This window comes from Onychostruthus taczanowskii, unplaced genomic scaffold (genome assembly GCF_017590055.1).
Source record: "Onychostruthus taczanowskii isolate IOZ18803 unplaced genomic scaffold, ASM1759005v1 scaffold31, whole genome shotgun sequence".
In the NCBI taxonomy this organism is placed as follows: Eukaryota; Metazoa; Chordata; class Aves; order Passeriformes; family Passeridae; genus Onychostruthus; species Onychostruthus taczanowskii.
The window spans coordinates 993,080-1,012,831 of NW_024500461.1; the positions used below are offsets into that span (position 1 = coordinate 993,080).

General features: G+C 39.0%; 1 long non-coding RNA gene across 1 annotated transcript; it reads right to left on the reverse strand.

Moving 5' to 3' along the window:
* Positions 1-3,321: 3,321 nt before the first annotated feature.
* LOC121338613 lies at positions 3,322-19,708 on the reverse strand. The gene is made up of 3 exons (XR_005953056.1): positions 19,502-19,708; positions 4,756-4,913; positions 3,322-3,757 (listed from the first exon to the last, which is right to left on the reverse strand). It is a non-coding gene; the product is annotated as an uncharacterized LOC121338613 (long non-coding RNA).
* Between the last annotated feature and the right edge of the window lie 44 nt (positions 19,709-19,752).

The window sequence follows — 19,752 nt, forward strand, 5'->3', positions numbered from 1 at the left end:
CCCAAATATATAATGAATTGCTTAAAAATTAAGGAAATTTGATATAATCTGCTTTGGTCCTGCTCGTCACCGCTCTTATCCCTAAAAGGCTGCCACCCACTATTTGCTGCACAGAGATATTCCTCCTGTTCAGCTCCATCTTTTGGTTCCCACATGTTTTGCCTGGAAGGACCTCATCTCTATTGGCCTTGTAGGGCAACTACACCAGTACCACATGGGGGTTTCTTCCAGTTCCATTCTGTTTTCTTATAGACAGCATATTTCTCCTTTTAGCAATTTCCAATTTTCTCTTTTTTCTCTTAGTAAACAAAGATGTAAAGTAGCCACATTTTCTCCTTTATTCTCTCTCCCTTTCTTTGAGCTGTCTATTCATCATGCTGGAGACAGTTTCAAAGGCAAACAGACTGTCACATTAATTTTCATTTGGGATTCAAATTTACCTAAATGAGAAGGTCTGTCTATTAAATAACTTTTAAAAACACTTGAAGAAGTTAGTAAAATGCTAACTGTTTTGAGTTCTTTTCAGGGCAGGAGGATCTGGAAAAGACACATTTTAAGCAGCAACAAGCTGAATTGGGAAAGACTGCCAGTCAAAAATCATATGAAATGAGCGTGGTAAGGAAGCAAGAGAAGTCCTTTCAGAAGAGCTAAAGAAATATAAATATCCTCGATGCTTCCAGCTTGTGCTTCTTACTCAGCTGCAGACTCAGAGAACTTGGGAAGCAGCTGAACTGGTACTAGTAGCTTCTTCCCTGCCTTGGGGCTAACAGAAAACTGAGATTACAGAGGTTCTTCTACCGACAGTTGCCACTGCAGTCACCTTTGCTAAGCAAGAACAGCAGGGATGTTGATGAGGGATTGGTACTTTTCCATTAAAAAACTCAAAAAAATTACAGTTTCCTCTTTACTTCCACAGCAATTGGCACACCTGTAATCAAGCTTTCCACCAATGAATAGTGTTGTTTGGGTATCTTTTATTGGCAATACAAAGCTAAAAGTGGAAAGACAGTTTAACTAGGACACAGCCAGCAGATCTGGCAGTGGATATTTTTCTAAAGATTTTTGTCCATATGAGTTCTGAGTGCAAATGCCAAATGACATTCAGAAGAAAAAAGATTAAGCTGATAAAACTGTGAAGCAGAGCTTTTCCTACTATTTTGGCTGCCTGTGGTACACAAATTACATTATACTTCTTGCTTGATTAAAAGGAAAGGAAGTGAAAGTAAGTACTAACCTTCCTTTTTAATTAAACTGATTAAAAAAGATCATCTGGGTGTTTGTCCTTTCATTTCATATTTCACTAGCCAAATGGGTTCTCAAACAGAGCTGTGCTGCAAGATAGAATATCTCTAATGAGGTAGCAACTTTTTTTTGCAGGTATCTACTTAGTTTATCAGGATGCCTCATTGTTAATATTCTCTCTGCCCAAGCAGCTGTGCCTGTGATATTAGAACAACATGTTTCCTCCAGTACAGTGTGTGGAGTTATTTCATGTCCAATCAGAGATAAAATGTAAGCTACTCAAAAGGACCTTACAAATCACCCTGTAAAAGAAAACTGCAAAAAGACAAGTTGCTGGTAAGAAGAGAGATGAAAGGGTTATGTTAAGCACTTACTGACCATATTTCTCTTTCACCAAGCCACCTTAGGTAACCTGTCATGTGCAGAATACTTGCAGTTTCTAAGAGCTATACAAGCATTGCAGATATGTGCAGAGCAAATATGTTTATTGAAATGACATGCTAGAAAAACGAAGTCATTTTGCATGGAGGTCAGGATGTAGAGGGAACAGGTGGCAGATACAGATATTTTGGAAAGGAGCATGCAAGAGAACAGATTTAATCTGCATTGTTACAGGGGTCACTGGATATTTCCCTTCCTTATTTACACATATTTACTGAAAAGAGAGTGAGACCACATGGTAATATATTTTTAATCTTAAGTATTCCTGCAGGGCAGGGCTGGACCTGGAGACCGGCTGCAGTGTTACAGGAGCAGGAACTGGTAGTCCCAGGGGGTTGAAACAGCATCCTGGCTTGTGGGCAGCACGGGGGGAGCCCTGGGAAGGGGTCAGGGACCCTTAAAATAAAGAAAATGGTTTGCAATGGGTGCCAAACTTTTAGTTGGCTACATTTAAATGAGGTAATCCCCCATAGCAGATCTAAGTTTATTGTGTCTAAAGAAATTTATTGGGAGACATTCTCACTAGCTGATTTGGAAACTTTACTTTCTTAAGTGATTGTGCTTTCTTTACCCTAGTCCTCTGTCACTTGCATGATTTGTGCCAGGCAAATGGTAACAGATGTCCTCTGCAGAGAGTTCTCCAGCAAAAAGGCATTAAACAGTTTAACCTTTTCAGCATCATCTGTTTAGATCTTTCCTCCCCTCAATGCAGCAGACCAAAGCCTTCTCAGCCTTCCTCTTACCATTAGTGCAATTACAGAAGGATTTCCTGTTACTGCTTACAGGCACGGCCTTTCTGCTCCTCCCTCCCTAGCAGTGTTTGTCTCCCTTGCTGCTGCAGCCACGCTGGGGTTTTTAGTGTTCTCATTCTGAACCCAGGTGGGTAACAGAGCCTTCCACAGCAGTAGCTTGCACTCCCATCCTCTGGTCTCACAACTCATTTGTTTCCCTCTGACTTTACCTATCACCATTTGAGGCTGGTGAAATCTGCTTATTTTGAGTATCTATAGCCTCACACACTCTTTCTCTTTACAGAAAATAGGGAACTCCAAAACTTCAGAAGTAGCCCAGGCTGTTCCCATCATGATCTCTAAAGTTGTTGAATAGTTAATTCTTGTGTATTATTTTCCCAAGTAGTTAAAGTACTTCATTACCACTCCTTTCCTCTGAATGCAGAAATGTAAAAGCATTCAGAAATAATAAAACCTTCATATCTTTTGCTTTTTTTTTTTTTTTGTGCTGAAACTGTTCCTCGCTAATATGTTAGCATGTGAAGAAGTTAGAAAAAATGTATTTTATTTTTAAAAAAATATAATTCACCTCTGATACAATATACTCAGATAAAGGTAAGCACAACTCTCGGGTCTTGCAGTGTCATTGAGCAACCTGCTGGAAACATGAAAACTGCAGACAGCTTTTAAAGAAGTTGTTTGTAGATACATTTTGATTCTGTCCAAAACTGCAGAATAATTTAATACTAAAGGATCTCATCCTTACTGCAATGAAGTCAAGAGAGAATTTCTTGTACTCATTTGTGGATTTTAGCTACAACTGCAAGTATGGAACAAAATGAAATGTTCACCGTTCTAAGTAAAATCTCAATAACCAAAAAAGGGGGGAATATTTTTAATTGTTTATAAGCATAGTATTATTATGCTTAAGATTTCCATGTCCTATTTTATTTGTTTTATAAGAAGCAGAGAGTGTTCTTAAAAAGCCTCACATGCAGGGATTTTGCAAAATGCACACTATCTAAAATATATCTCTAAACCACAAATAATAGTGTTTTAGCATTAGCTTTATTTAGCTTCACTGCCTTTTTGAGTAATCCATACTTCTTTAAAAGCTTAATAAACACATAAAAAATTATGATAGCTAACAAAATACTGAACTATTGGTGTAAACAAAACTGTACAAGCATAGTTCAGATCTAGGGAAAGATGAAATACAATCCAGGAAGTAGTGGATAGTATGTCTAAATTATTTTTCTCTCTTCATCGGCAAGGTAGAAAACCACAAAAGATGTTTAAAAGACAAGACAAAGTAGTAGTTTTATCTCCTGCTCTTCATTTTCCTGGCAGAAAAAGAATTACAATCAAAACATGGACTGACATCTCCAGAACAGAAAAATTTGGGTGAATATTTTTAAGTGCACAAGCACACTTTTCATAATGATTAATTGGATGAAAAAGAAACGACATCAGTATTTTTATGAAAGGAAGATATCTGACATCACAACACCAAGTGGAAACGAAAGTTGTTTCTAACATGCCATAAACTGTTTGCATCTGTAGATGTGCAGTATGAGGATGTGCAGTAAATATTTTCAGATTTTTGCTTGTTTATTTTTGGGAGCACTTTGCAGATGAAACTTGCACCATTCTCATCAAAGATAAGGCAGATTATGTTCCTCGGATGCTGTACAAAACCATTTTTCCATTACTGGAAAGAGACACAGCATTTTTAAAAGACAAAGTGACAGGCTGATAAGGGTTTTGTTCAGAAATCGCAGAGCAATGAAGCATGTCAGAGAGGTGTGCTTATTTCAACAGGTCTTGATTTAAAGCAGAGCTGAAATCAGGTCTTGATTTAAAGCTGGGGGCTGAGCAGCTCGGCACCTATTCCTGTGGGACACCACAGTGCTGGGTGTTGGCACTCCAGCAGCTCTTGTTCCCGGACAAAAGGAGCTTTCACTTAAACTGAGAGGTATTGAGTAACCACACCCTGCACAACACAACAAACCAAACACAACTGTCTCAGCAAAGTTCTATTAAAGCATGGGGAATTTGCCATGGGCCCATGATTTTTCATTTTAATTGGAAAAAGAAAGATTTCATCAACAATTACAGAGCACAGCAGCAAGAAATCTATGTTTATCTTCAGCAGCAGTTATTGTGCATGATAGAAAAAGAGCTAAGGTAGGAACAAAACCCCTTTTCAGTGTAAACAGGTATCTAATCTGCAAAAGAAGATAAAACATAGAATCAAGATCTTTCAGACACAAAATATACTGAAGAAGCAAAATCATGCCTTTTCCACAGCCCTAATATGGCTACAGCCACTCTTCCTTACCTCTTACGAATTCCTCTGCTACTTGTTGCAGCAACTTCTCCCTGCTTCTTGGCATATTTGAACAAGGGTTTTCAAAGAGTCATTCTTTGACCTTCCCAGGTGCTGCTCATTTAGAGTTTCATTTTATAGGCAGTAAGTCCAGTAGGGGTCAATGAGGACTGCAAGCATTAAACAACAGAATGCAGCTTAGGAAGCCTTGTTATAGACCTGGAATTTTCACTATGTGAAACTAAGCATTTCAATATTATGCCTCAAAGGTGGTATAACAGGCCAAAATAATTTAATTTTAAAGTTATAATCTTAATTAATACATATCATAGCCTACCAGCTATGTTTTCCAATGTCTCACAGCCTTTGTGAAAATGACACACTATTAAGCAGAAGAGCACAAGACTCAGAGCAGGTTAACTTGGTTCAAACAGGTTTTTGCTGCCCAAAACTTCCTAAACTGAAGGTCACTATTCCATCCTCTGAATGCATACTCACCTCAGAGGAGGCAGTGTAAGATTTGGGACCTGGGCATCAGTGTGCAATACAAACCTATGTCTGGAAGACAGGTGTCCACTTTAGGACACAGGGAGATGCATGTATCTCTAAACGTAATCTAAAAAATACCTAGCAGATATTCATCTAGAAATGCCTGCAATGACCAAAACCCAAATTAAATAAAAATGTATGACTGTGCCACTGCAATCCAAATGTGAATACTGTAAGCAGTGGTAGGAATGTCCTAGAAGTGAGCAACAGATACTGGCCAGCTCCTGTGTAGTAACAGCATTAGGATCAAATTTTTTCACATTTGAAAGATGCATGTGAAAAAGATATGCCGGCGACCTACAAAATAAACCCATGGTTGGGATTAAAAAGGCGAATAGAATTATTTCTTACAATAAGGGTGATGAATTAAATGAAATCAGTAGAGAACAAACTGGAAACAAATATATTAATTCCTTTTTTAATGCAGAATTAACTGAACTGAAGACTTTAAACTTAAAAGTTCAAAAGAGATAAGAAAAATAGGTAAGATAAAATCATGGAATGTAGGTCCAATGCTGCCTATTAAACAGGACAATCCAAGTGCAGTTGATATGGGAGGAATAGTTAATTGCTATTTTTTTGTTGTTGTTTCCCATTGTTGGAAATAGCACATAGCACTTTGAGATATTTCATTAGCTGTACATGAGTTAAAAATAAGAAGTTAAATATATTGATTGAAACCATTATGAAAAGAGCATATTTTTATTTTGTTACGGTTAAGAGCACTGATACCACACAGCTGATGAGCTATTTTGAGTGATGAACCATGCCTATTTTGTCATCCCATACCCTTTCCTGTTGTAGCACAAGAAAGAATAAGTTCTAATTCTCAGAGCTGAACTAATTGCCTAGACCACATTATTAGTGAAAAACATAATCAAGACTAATTTGATGAAACAAATGGCTTTTCATTAAATAATGTTATGCAGAAACACCAAACAAATTAAATGCACTATTTCCTCAAGTCGCATTCCTCTCTAGTTCTGGTAGAGACTGAATTTGAGTGTGCAATATATCATGTTTAAATTCACTTCTATTAATAATTTCATCAAAAATACACAGCGACTGGTAAATAGTAGGCTAAAGGGTAGGACACTGACAGTGGCTGTCATGGGTTTGCTAAGCAGGAAAGCAGGAAATTGCCAGACCTCCCTTCTTTCACATTTCTTCCATGCACAAGGGACATAGAAGAGGTATCTTTTTCCCATGGAAAAAAAAAAACAACAAAACAACTTAAATTTTAAACTACCTCCTACACTTTCCTGAGAGTTAAAACCCTAGCTGCATGTTGACCAGCTCTTGGCTCCTCACAGTTACCCACTGTCAACTCTGAAATCTATAGCACATTAAGAAAGCACAAGTTGAGGACAGCCCAAAGTAAAGTGAATTAATTTTAAAGTGAATTAAAATTATGACAAATATTGCAGAGAATATAATTCCCTTTTTATTCAGTGCTTTGGCAGAGTTTCCATTCTGAGATGCCAGAAGAACAGAGAAAAAAAAATGGAGGAATCAGGGAGATCTCATGTTAAAATCAAATCAAGGAGTGCACCTTGATTTGAGCCTTTATGATCTGCTCTTCATAAAAGAGCAGATATCATATGATTTCTTCTTCACAAAAGGCAACTCTGCAAACAGCATGCAAGTATAAAGTGTAATTTCAGGAAAAAAAACCCCAAACGAATAAAAGTAAGAATATATCACATCAGTCAATCTCTATTTCAGGAAGTGATGCAAGCAAAGTCTGCAGCAAAGTGGGCCTCCCAGAAACACTCTGCCACCCACAGCATTGTGTAACCTTCCTTTGGTGTGAAACACGGCTGGGCTTAGCTCCTGCTAGCAGCAGTTAGCTGCACCCCATGCAACCCTGCTGAAAGTTAGAGAAACAACAAACGACTGCTGTTATTGCCCCGCTCTGCAAAAGTGTGTCTGATTAAACTCCTGTTATGAAGCCCCACAACAGCAGAAACGAGTCCTGCAGTTTCTGATGGCAAAACTGCCTGTTCCACATCCCACCAGAGGGAATGGAAAGGCTGGTTTGCTTGAGAGTTGTTCATGTTTTGGATCTTGCCTCTTTTTGGAGCTCCTGGCCTTCAACTTTATTGTATGGGATTTTTTCTCATTTCTCTCATTTTCTCTCCCATGAGCTGATTTTCTTTGTTTCTTTCTACTTATGGTTTCCAAAACTGAACAAACAAGGAAAATACATGGTCAGGTAACAAAACTCAACACCTGACAATAACATTTAGGCAAAACTCATGCAACAATTACAGCTGATAAATGACTATACCACATCATTTTTAATTTGGTTGCCACCATAGTAAGTCTTGCATATAGAATATCCCACTGCAATACCTCAAACCCAATACTTTCTAAGCATATCTACATGGACTATTTCCTGGCACAGTAACAGCTGCCTTAAAACTATTGACTAAGTGAAGTCAGACTAGAAGAGAGCACAATATTTAACATAATTTATCCTGATCTCAGGATATTTGGTTGGATTTTTTTCTCCCCTATTCCTTTGAGGCCACGACTTCCCACCGCTGCCGCAGCAACGGTTCATCTGCTATTGCTTTCTTGCTTTCTGAGCAGGGCTGGTGGCAGGAAGCCACAATTGCTCCTTGTGTTTATCTCTCCCCATCTCGCAGCCCTGACAGAGAGAGTCTATTTGGATAGCAAGAAGCTGTGGTAACTAAGCAGCCACAAAATTTAAAAAGGGACATTTCCAGCTACTTGCACTCAGAGTAAGTGCAAAGCAAGTCTTTTATAATAGAGTATTTTTTAATGTGAATGGAATGAGAAAAACAAACAGCAGGTTTTGTGTGGGTGCTTTACTTACATAATCTTATACTAAATCTTCCTGCTTAAGAATAAAAAGCTCTTCATCCTAGAGATAGTTTTTGCTGACAAACATATTAGCAATAGCTTCATATTCCAGTTACAATCTCTATGTATTTCATCTTGAGCCTTTCTGTGAGAAGTTCAGAGTCATGCACAGCCCACGTTTCTTCCTTCTCTAGAATGTAGCTCCCATTTCCTGAGGGAATCAAACAGCCAGACCCACTTAACCCCTTCCTGGAATATTTAACGCCCTGCCTCTGGAAGAACTGTTTCAACCAAACAGTTAGAGAAAACATTTGAAGGGGTAGGTCTAAAATGCAAGCTTCAAGCCCAGACCTTGGCTTTGCCAAAGGGGTAGTGCTCAGATCTAGGACTTTGGTTCAAGGTCAGCCAGTGAGCCAGGAATAGACTCAGAGCACATATATACATACATCAGCAATGCTCCTGGTCCTGCCTCCTGTGCTTGGACTACTCCTGTTGTTTTTGTATAGAAAATAATGATTGCAGCATTCTCCAAGAAAGACTAACAGAATGGTGATGAGACTGCTAGCAGTAGTTATTCTTCTAGATGGGTCACTAGAATGAAAGATAAAATTTTTTTCATCAGCAGTGCTCCTGAAAAGTAAGATTTGATCCTATAAACATTACCACAAAATTCAGGTCTTCTGTGTTCATGCATAGTCCAAGAGTTTGATGAGATCAGGGTGCAATTTTTACATCTCAAGCATCATTATCTTTAGTGGACTTCCATTACAGACAATGAAAAGCACATTTTAAAGAAGGGCTATGCCTGCATTTTTGCAAAGGTAAACTCTGCCTAATCTCTGCACATGCCTGTCCTCTGGACACCCTGCTACCAGTGCAGCCCCGCTGGACCTGAGGTGATGCTCACTGTCTCCACACAGGGTGAGGGCTGGTTTGAGGAGGTTTGTGCTCCCTTAGTTTTCCCAAATGATGGGCAAGATTTCCCAGTGCACTCCGTCTGCTTTTTACTGCTTCAGGGATTCAGAGTGGTCATAAAGTTTAATTGCTCAATTAAGCAGGCTTTACAGTTGCTCTGGGTTGCTGAAGTGCCACAAAGCAGATTGAGCAAACTAGTGAAGCTGGATCATAACTGTGTCGAAACCAAGACACACACATTTGTGTGTGTGTGTGAGAAAAACATTCAATACATGGGCTAAAGTATTCTAAATACAGAAGTGGGTATAGATTGTACAGGAAGGCACACATTTCAGTGTTGTGGAGCGAGTTACAAGCAAGAACCCTAAACCCCCCATATCTCTATACAGGATGGCAGTGGGAACCCCCAGTGTGCAAATCAAGCTGGCACAGCCAGGGTTCTGTTGGGGCTGTAAGATGGAGGGGAAACACAACAGCTGGGGCTTCCTTCCACTCTCCTGGGGCAGCAGAAATAACCTACTGTGAGCGAAGCACAGGAAAAGGAAAAAAAAAATGTGCATAAGCATCTATGACAATGTGGAAATGGAGGAATCTAAACTCTCATGGGGAGTGGAAGTCAGTGAAGGTGGCTGTAGGTGAGGGCTCAGACCAGCTCTGCTTCTCATTGTTTGCTTGTCCTTTACCAGCTCCCTTTGGCAGCCCCACAGCTTCTGTCCCCACCCACCACTGGCGGGTTCCTGTTTCTTTTCAGGTCTCTTGGTTGTGGGTGACGCCGGATGCATGTGCCTAAGGAGAGGACAGCAAACACTTTAGGGTAGTGGAGGCCTCTAGAGACAATTTCACTACAAATAAATTTTTCAGTTATCTTAATGCCAGCAGGCATCTCAGTAAAAGTGGTTTCGTGTTCAAGAAAGATGCCTGCTTACTTACAGGTTAATAATTTTTTTTTATTAACAAAGCAGTCTGCTGACAATGTAAACTATTGGCTAGAGCAGTGCTGCTCAAACTGCCAGCTATGGCTACTGAAGGAGCCATGGAAGAGATAAAAAGGGCTGTAGCTCACAAAGAGTTAATCAATCCACAATAAACTTTCATATTAAACTGTCAACAGTTCAAGCCAGTAAGTACTTTTGGTAAGTGGGTGTTGTGCAGGACTTGCAGGATTTTCAGAAACAGACAAATCAAAAAGTAAGCCATGCTTGGAAAACCAAAATAATATAAAATTGTGAAATGGACAAGAACACCAACCCCCAGCTCAGACATCACAGGATGGTGCCCATTTGGTGAGACACTGCCTGTGCTGGGGTCATGCTCAGCTCCTGACTCTTCCCACCTCAAGGAGCTACCCCAGTCCTTCCTGACAAAATCACATTGAAAACCATTGCTTTTGGGAATCCACGTTGAAGTTTGTAGCAGTACTTTTTCAAGGATTATTTTTGAGTCCGTGACAGTAGTACAAATCAGCTGATTTCTAGTTGTTCTTTAGTACAGGTAAATAGTGACAGATTTGAGTTAGTGCAAACACACTTCACTGTAGCTTTTCCACTGTGTCTGAGGTGCAGGTCTTGCTTGCTGGTGATGGAAAAGCCACAGGAACATTAGCATTCACCCCCATGGCAGCTGGCATTAGTGCCAACCCGGGGGTGCTCCCACTCTCCATACCACTCACAGCTACATTGGGCTGCACACTAGCCAGCTTCGCCCTCCCCATCTCCTGCCACCCACACACACCAGCACTGAGTCTGTTCCAGGCTGCTTGTCACAACCCTCTGACAAAACAGAGAGGCAAAGGGATAAAGGGTTCGGAGAGAATTAGCAAGGAGGGAAGAGATGGAAGGAATACATATGTGGAGTGGAATATGCTTAAATAGACGACTGACTACAGTTTTCAGTTGTGTTTGAGGAAGCCTTCAGTAGAAAGCATTCTACAGAACTCCAAACAGGTGACAGAGGTTGCAAAGGTCACTTTAAGTGAACTGATTTCAAATCTAGATCAGATTAGAGCAACTGGAGCTCTGATCACTAGATGGTTGTGCAAGAGTCACATGTGAAATCATCAATTGCTCCTTATAGTGTAGCTTGAGTGAAACCCTCTGCCCTGCCTTTCCTCTGGAGAGTTAATGCAGGAACAGCTGAAAGAAAATGCATTTCGCGATTAATTTTTCATTTTCAGAACATCCCATAAAGTAGTTGTTTCTTTTGGACATTTGGGAAAGAATAACTGCACACATTTTTTAGAGTAGTATTATGTTGTTTGGACCACATCTACCTATTGAACAGTTGTCACATCATAACTCAGGGACATATCCCAACAAATTTGAAATCCAAACTCGAGACATTAACAGGAACATGAAGAATTTAGATAAAATGTTCTTTTCAACCTCTAAGCAGGCAAGCCAGCATTGACATTGCTCTATATAAAGGAAGGTTTCTGTTGCTACGGTTTCCAAATGGCCTCATTGTGAGCAATCAATAAAGACACTGAATGAAATTGTTAAATTAAAACTGCAGCTCCTGATGCTGAAGGCAAGGACTCTGTGCATGTTCAGTCACAACTATAGGTCAGTTTGTTTAAGTCTTTATATTCAGAGGATTTGATCGCTGCATAGAGCAAATTCATGCATGCACAGCTTGAGATCACACAAAGATGGTCTCTTTTTTCTTTCTGTACAAATGATGGTTTGACTTTTGAGCTGTTGAAAGGCAAGATCATGACATACAACTAACTGCAGAATATTTTGTTCAAAATGATAAATTGCTAAAATGTATCACATTTTAGTATTTTATTAAAGCACTATTAATATTATTTCTGTTACTTATGAACTGTATGAACATTTCAAAAATCAATACAATACAGAAAATTTCAAGTTTTCTATGATTTTAGTGAAAAAGATATAACCACCAAGTACAGTAAAATTGAATATCAACAAATCTGAAACTGAGTGCTGTCTATGGATAAAAAAGTATTTATATCAGCTCGATATGAAGAGTCAAAAACATATAATTACCATTAAACATCATTTGGGACAACAGAAGATTGTGAAAAATTATGGCTTTGATTTACCTATCTAAAATGCTGCTGACCATGGAATGGAATTACATGGCAGAGATTATATGGGACCTTCTTTCAAAATACTTTAACTCTTAAAATAAACAACTAGCCACTGAGTCCAGAATGCATAATAAACAGACTTGAAGAGCTTTTAACCCCAATCTTTAAAAAAAAAAAAAAAAGGAAGAGTACTTATATAAGAATAACTAAGAATAACAGTTCAGAGCACCTTTAAATCCAATGGAATACACTTTTTAAACCTTTAATATCCTGATGTATTCATCTCAAGCACAACCCTGGTGTGTCTGTGAGATACTTGATCTGTTTCCTTTCAAGCCCCTCAAAATAATGGAATTGGTAGAACAGAAAGGTTTACTCCCCTTGATACAAACAGCATGCTAGATGGAAAATAAATGTTCCAAAGACTTCCAATGATAATGAACAGAAGTCGTAATTGCAAAAGGTGGAGGTACTTTAAAAAGCTTAACTTTCAATTAGATATAAACTATGAATCTATGTCATTCTGCAAACAGAACTCAGACGCTTAAGTTACCTAAAGGCAGAGGTTTTGTATTCCTTTGAGATTTAGGCATCTACATCTCATACATATTTTAAACATTTTTGAAATCTGGCATTCATTTCCAATCTAACCACTGATTTTTGTGTGGTATAAAATCACCAGTGCTTGTATTTCTATACTTACCTTACTCCAAACTCCTTCATTTGACAAGACTTTGCAAGCCAGCATCAACTGTGTCTTTCATGTGTAAAACTAGAGGCACCAACCATAAAATCACAGAATCATCTGTGTCAGAAAGGACCTCTACGATCATCGAGTCCAACTATAAACCCAATACTGCCAAACCCAACACTAAAACATTTCCCAAGTACCACATCTACACCTCTTCTAAACACCTCCAGGTGACTCTGCCACTTCCCTGGGCAGCCTGTTCCAGTGCCCAGCCGCCCTCTGGGTGAAAAACCTTCTTCTAATATCCAACCTAAACCTCTCCTGACACAAATTCAGGTAATTTCTTCAGGTACTGTCGCCCTGATTTTGTAAGCCTTTGTTAAGCTTTCTGCTGTCTGCATTCTTTCAACAAACTTTCTTACACACAGTTCTGTAAATAACCTATGTTTTGCATTCTTTCATGGAGGTGGAGAGAATTGATGGACCCTTGGTCTGTCCAGTGGCATTGGAGAGGTGGCATTGTCACCCTCCAATCCACTGTCACTTTTGGAAAACTATAAATGTTGGAGTCAGAAAATAAAGTTCTTCTTCTTCTTTTTTGTTCCCCTCGAGAGCAGCAGTGTCTGTGTCATCATTTCGTGCCTTATCACAACAAGGTACTGAAAGAACAATGGACTACTGGATGAGACTTTATTTGTATGAATGTTCCAGTCAATCATCACAGGACACATATATAATTATTTTACTTTATGTGTGAAGCCTTCTCTAGAAGAACAAAGTACCTTACAAAATGTGAACTTTGTCTTCATAAATAAAAGCATCTGGTTTGCTGTCTAACCATCTGGCTTGTCTAAAGTTTGTAGTCTCCTGAGTGTTATTCACAGGCCCACATATGAGCAAGCCTCCACAGACATTTTTATTCGGTAAAAGCTTTCCCACAGCCCCTCATTTTTTCTATCTGTTTTTGATCTTGTAAAAAAATGTCACTTTAATACGTGTGTTGTAATACTGCATGTGTTTGTGTTTCTGTGAACTGTGTAGATCTCCTAGTGTGTAGATATTATGGGCTAGATTCTCTTGGGAACAGTGGAGGAATGAACTACAGAAGAATCAGGAGACACAAGACTCTATGACTTCTCTGCGGTCTCTGAACAAAGGGCTAGGTGAGAATGGATAGATTACTTTAAAATGCATCAACTATTAACATGTAACAAGGCACTGAGGATTGTTTCAGTTCAAGAGCTACAGCTGGTAATTGGCAACAACCACTTTGTCAATCCCACACCAGACAGGTACTCTGCTGTGTTTCCTGACAGCACACAGCATCCAGATAAACTAGCTGTGTTCGGCTCTGTGTGAATAAAATGTGTTATTATTTTCCCTTAATTCTACACGCTGAACAGTCACTACGTTTCTGCCTGCTCTCTCTGTTTCATAAACACAAGATTTTCCATCCAGAGCCCTTAGAAAGCCTTGCCAAAAGGGTTCATTCTCCTTTAGAGTTCAACTGCTCCAGTTTCTGAAGAAAATGTTTCAGCTCTCTGGTAGGTCAGTAAGTACACAACAGTTCACGAGCTCTGATACTTCTGCCTAATCTGCTCTCTTACCACAGGCAATGGAAAATGTTTCACTTGAAACAACAAACATTCAAAATCAGAAATAGAAATTACCTCAGTAGATATTAATATAACTTCACAGAAGCCTATCTCTTTCTGCTCTAAACCATGAGTGATGTTTCAGCAAAGTAAATGCGTGCATATTTAAGGCTTTTTCTGTAGTCAATAACAATGATTGCACCTTTTTATTTACTGGAAGTTGGCAACTTTCTGTATGTATTACGTCACATGTGTGATTTAAAGAGAAGTACAGACCTATGGACGATGGAGTGCAGTACTATATTTGCAATCTGAACATAATTAAGCCAGCTGGAGCAAAAAGTTGTAAGTGTGAAATAGGTGTCTATTTCTACAGTCACTCCTCCTCATATTTCTTTAATATAAAGTAGAAAGGATCCAAATAGCCCTGCAGAAGTTAAGGCGCAGGACTTCTCTTTCTGCAGAAGAGTTGAGAGGGCAGCTGGATCCCACTGGACCCTGCTGTGTTTAGTTTCTAAAAATGGGAACTAAACTGAGAAGCAGCCTCCAGGGGCAGCAAAATACAGCAGGAAGCTTGGAGATGCCGTTCTGTTCTAAAAAAAATAAATTGTTTCATGTACGTGATTCTATTTACTTCTTTGCTTATTAGTATAGCTTGGGGGTACTGGGCTGTTGCCAGGTCAGCTCCTTGCAGCTTTGATTCCTGTTGACATACAAAAGTGTGAGTGTGTGAGCTCACGCACACATACTCAAAAGCAGCTTCTGTGAATGCAGAGAAGAGTCTTAAGTAATTCTAATTTGCTGTCATAGATTTCACTAAAGGAGAGATTGACCGTATATTCCAAGTCTAAATCCTAGATCATTCAATTTTAGTTTTCGGTCATATAGACAGATTCTAAAATGAGCCATACCTTTCCATCTGGAAAGTTAGTAGGTTAACTGTTTATACACATTTCCAGCCATTGTAAATAGGATTCATGTTGCAAATTTAAGTCACAACTTTTTTCAGATTTCAGCAACCACTCAGGTAACAGAGGTAAAACAATAAGCCTTAATCTTTTGTCTGTATGTTCAGACACAAGATGGGCTTTGTATTTCTACTGTTTATTGAACTGAAAGACCTAGCCTATTCATTCAAAATGAAAGTTAAGACAATCATTAATTGTGATTTTTCCCAAGCAGCAATGCTAAGCTTGGTCCTAAGTAAACTATTGTATTGCTAATTATTTACATGCATTGAATTTCAGTGTGAATAAGCCTATCACTGTGTCAATTTCTACATTACAAATCGTCTCATGTTCTCAATCTCAATGCAACATTAACATTTTTAACCTGCAAATGGGAGAGTATTCACACCAATCAGGATAACCCACACCCTTATGTTCCAGAGCTTATGCTACAGAGCTTCATTTGAGAAGAGTAATTAAACCAAAAATTTTGCTTCAGGTTTTAAATATATTTTAGGGAAAAAATATTTATTGCTACGAAAATCTTGTGTGATCCATATTTGTTTTCAGAACATATTTCCAAGAGCTGGGAAGATTTGTTTTCTGGCATGCATCAAACATTTTTCCATTGGCCACAGCATTCTTGCACTAATTGAGTTTAGAAAACTCTTCAGCTGCTGCCTGGATGAATACAATCCGTGAAAAGCAAGCCTCAGAAATAATGGGAACCATTAGCTAATTGCACTTTATCATCAAACATGCATCAGTTGCAAACTGTAATATGAGAACTATATTCTGCTATCCCAGACCTCTCAGATTATAAAATCTGCCATCAAAAAGGGATGTCAGTATCTTCCTTCCTGAAATAATTCATACTTCCTAGTGAAGGAATCCACTAATTTTCAAAAGATACAAAACTGTACAAGACCAACACTGCCTTCTGAAGAGATGATTTTGCTGTCTGAAGTAAAAACTTTAGAAAATTTGCCTTGTTTATCATGCATGAAATCTGAACAAATCTGTTCACTAGTTAAAACTATCCACTCTGCTAAAAAAAACACACAAAATCCTACAAAGTACAATCAATTGCAAATTGGGACATTTTGGTAGAAGGCGTGGATCTTTTAAAATGTTATTATGGACTATGTAGAAGAATGTTTCTTTCTATTTCCCCTAAATGTTCCTTTACTTTCAAAATAATTTTATTTCCTATGACAATATATGTAGAAGTAACTGATTGTATTTTGCCATAGCTCTTACCTTTCCATTAATGTTTTAAATAATACATGAGGAAGATAATCTCACTATTTCTCCCATTATTTTTCCACTGAGAGCATTTTCTCTCCTCTTTAAACAGGAGGAAATTTAGAGCCACATTACAGCTGGCCTTGTTAACATACTGACCTTGACTCTCTGTTGCCTTACACTCCTGGCAGCTGCATAATTCCGTGCTAAGCTGAAGCTCAAATGCTGTCCTCTTTGAATGTTTACCTTCTGAACTTGAATTCAAATGGAATTTGACTTTCCTTTCAAAGAGGACAAGATCTGAGTGGAGAACCAACATCATGATTTCACATGGAATTCCAGTCACTTGCTGTTTTAAATTCCAAACTACATAAAATCCCAGAAAAAAACAAACCCCACACAAGCATATAAGTCACAAAAATCTTCAATATATTTGACTCCTGTGTTGCCAAATAAATTGTGAGCATTCAAGTAACAAAGACGTTTAAATTTAAAATTCATGGGCTGCACTGCATCAGCCTGACAGTGTTGGTGGGCAGTGGCCTGACACACACGTTCTGTCCTGCAGGTTTTGGACTGCAGTGTGGTACTATGCTCCACACTGGCAAATTTCCAAAGAAAGATTCATTGCTGCTCTCCTCAGCCCAACCCACTGGCTCTGCTCATCTCACCTCTGTCCACCTCTGCCATTCCCTTCCAGCCCTCCTCCCTGCAGAGCCATTTATATACACAAGCTTTGTGCTCCTGTCACAAAGTGAATAAACAACTGGAGATGCTGTCAGAGACATTCCTTACAGCGCTACATCCTGCTGCCATACCCTCACTGTTTCCAGAAGACTGTGGGAGATGAGCAGGTCACAGCAGCACCTTACATCACAGCCTGCAATGGGGCCAAAGCAGCCCCAGTGCAGGAGGTCAGCTAGTGAGGCTTAAAGCCTCAATAAATGCCCACATAAGATTTAGTAGTTGTAAGAATCTTGTTGCTACAAAGATACACATAATCCATGTAGAATTAGTAGAATGACTGTGAAATAAAGTACTTACATTTCAGTAAAATCCAAATGGTTTTCCTTCTAATAGGAAATAATAAAATGCCCTATATGTACGTGAGTACAAACCTGTCAGCTTTTTATGAAATGCTCTTTTTGCTGAGAGTGGTTTACCAGCAAACATGCTTTAATTTCTCTGGGTCTGATTATTCACTATAGGAGTCCTCACACTGGTGCAAAATCAGGTTAACAAAAAAAAAAAAAAAAAAAGAAGGCCACCAAACAAATGCCTTACATTCCACAGGTGCAATTATTTCACAAATAAAAATGAAGTGAACACAAGAGTTTGTAGGTGGTGCTTGCAGATTCTTACCATGTATTCCTTTTGAAATCTGAGCTATATAACCATTTTAAAGTACTTTGTGCTCAGGAAAACTAAATAGGGATATTGTTAGTGCTGGTACTTTTTGTAAAAGTACAGGATCTTACCCGAGGGTTTTTTTTCCCCTTGTTTTGTGCTATTCATGTTCCAATTAACTCTTACAATGTTACACAGCCTACAACCTCTCAGCTCTTATTCCTGTTTTTATGCTAGAAAGCAATGGGAGCAAGCAGCACAAAGCCTTTAACCTTATCTTCCAGGCAAACTGATCACTATATGTTGGTTATTATCTTCTTTTGCTAACTAAGGCAGAAAGATACATGTATGTAGGCATATCCCTGGCTTTCACACAGGCTCCTCTAGGATGATTGCTTCCAGTTCCAGGAAGATCATGCAGCAGATGAACACTCAAATGAGCATGAATTTTAAAGGACCTAAGAAAGCATGCTCCCAAAATACAAGTTTTATAGATGTTAAAAATACCTGTTTAATGGTATACTTAATATTAAAACACAGGTCTTCAGTAGCAGACCTTAGATAATGTCCACATAGGAAATAGATTTAGAGTTGCTTTTTCTTTGAAAGTTCTCTGGACACCCAACAAAACTGAATTACTAATGGCTCACCTTTGGGTTGATCAGAAGTATTGGCTGAACCTTTTTGTCTATCTGGGTTAATCAGGTATTATGTTTTCTCTTTTTCACCTAAATAAAGGTTTTATAATGTCTCAATATTCCAGCTCCTGCAGCTGCTTTCATTGCACAAGTTACAGATCTCTCTGGTGCTGAGCCACCTACTTTCACCAAACACGTAAAACCTGTATTGCTTCTGAAATTTCCCCTCATCTTCAAGAACTAACTGAAATTGGCCAACAGGGAGCTGACCGTTCCCCTTCCTCCCATGATAGACACGTGTGACTGCACAAACACTGCTCCTTAGGAAACGGCCTTAAAAAAGAAATCACTGTTTGGATCACATGTTAAAGCTTTGTACAATTGAGGGTTTGAGATGTGCTAAATCTTACACGTTCTGCACAGTCCTATTCACTTGAACAGAACTAATCACTCAAATTGCATAAAGCTAAGTGCTTGTTTAAATCCTCACATGACCGATGACTAATGTTCAGTATTTAAAATCCTGTCCAAAGACAAAGGAACCGATTGTTTCATTTGAGCAGTCAACTTTCTAACCATCATAGTAATTTAAATCTCTATCATTTAAAATGTCTAAGAAGCGTGACCTCGCTTCATCAACAGATTCTCCTTCTGTCCTTCTGGAAATTTTTGCATTCTAAATACTACCATATTAGAAGTAAAATATTTTCAGTATGAAAGTGACTTAAATTCCATGCTTTATGACAGATATTAAACAAGAAATAAACGGAGACGGAAGATAAATTTGATGGGGTTCCCTGAGTGCACTAAATCTAAAGAGAACTCTGAACTGATCTTAAATGTAACCATCCCGGAGTATTTAATTGGCTAGAAGCCATTTTCTGAATACGTGTCAGTGTACAGTGCTAGAAGCGAATACAAGGCTTACTGCTTCATCTTCTCCAGCTTACCAGAGTTCAAAGTTATACAAGCCATGGAGTTTATATTGCTGCATCTCTAGGAGGTTCAAAGACCGACTGCAAGACTTTCGGGCACGGCATCGTTTTGCTCTCCTTACAGCAGAAGCCCACCTAGGTTCTGCTTTGTGACAGGGGCCCAGCAAAGTGCGCTGCGGTGTCAGCAGCGGAGGGCCCCGTGGCAGGCTGCCCCGGCTCTCCCCCCGCCACTCCCGGCTGCTCTCCGCTCCGCTCTCCGCGGCCGC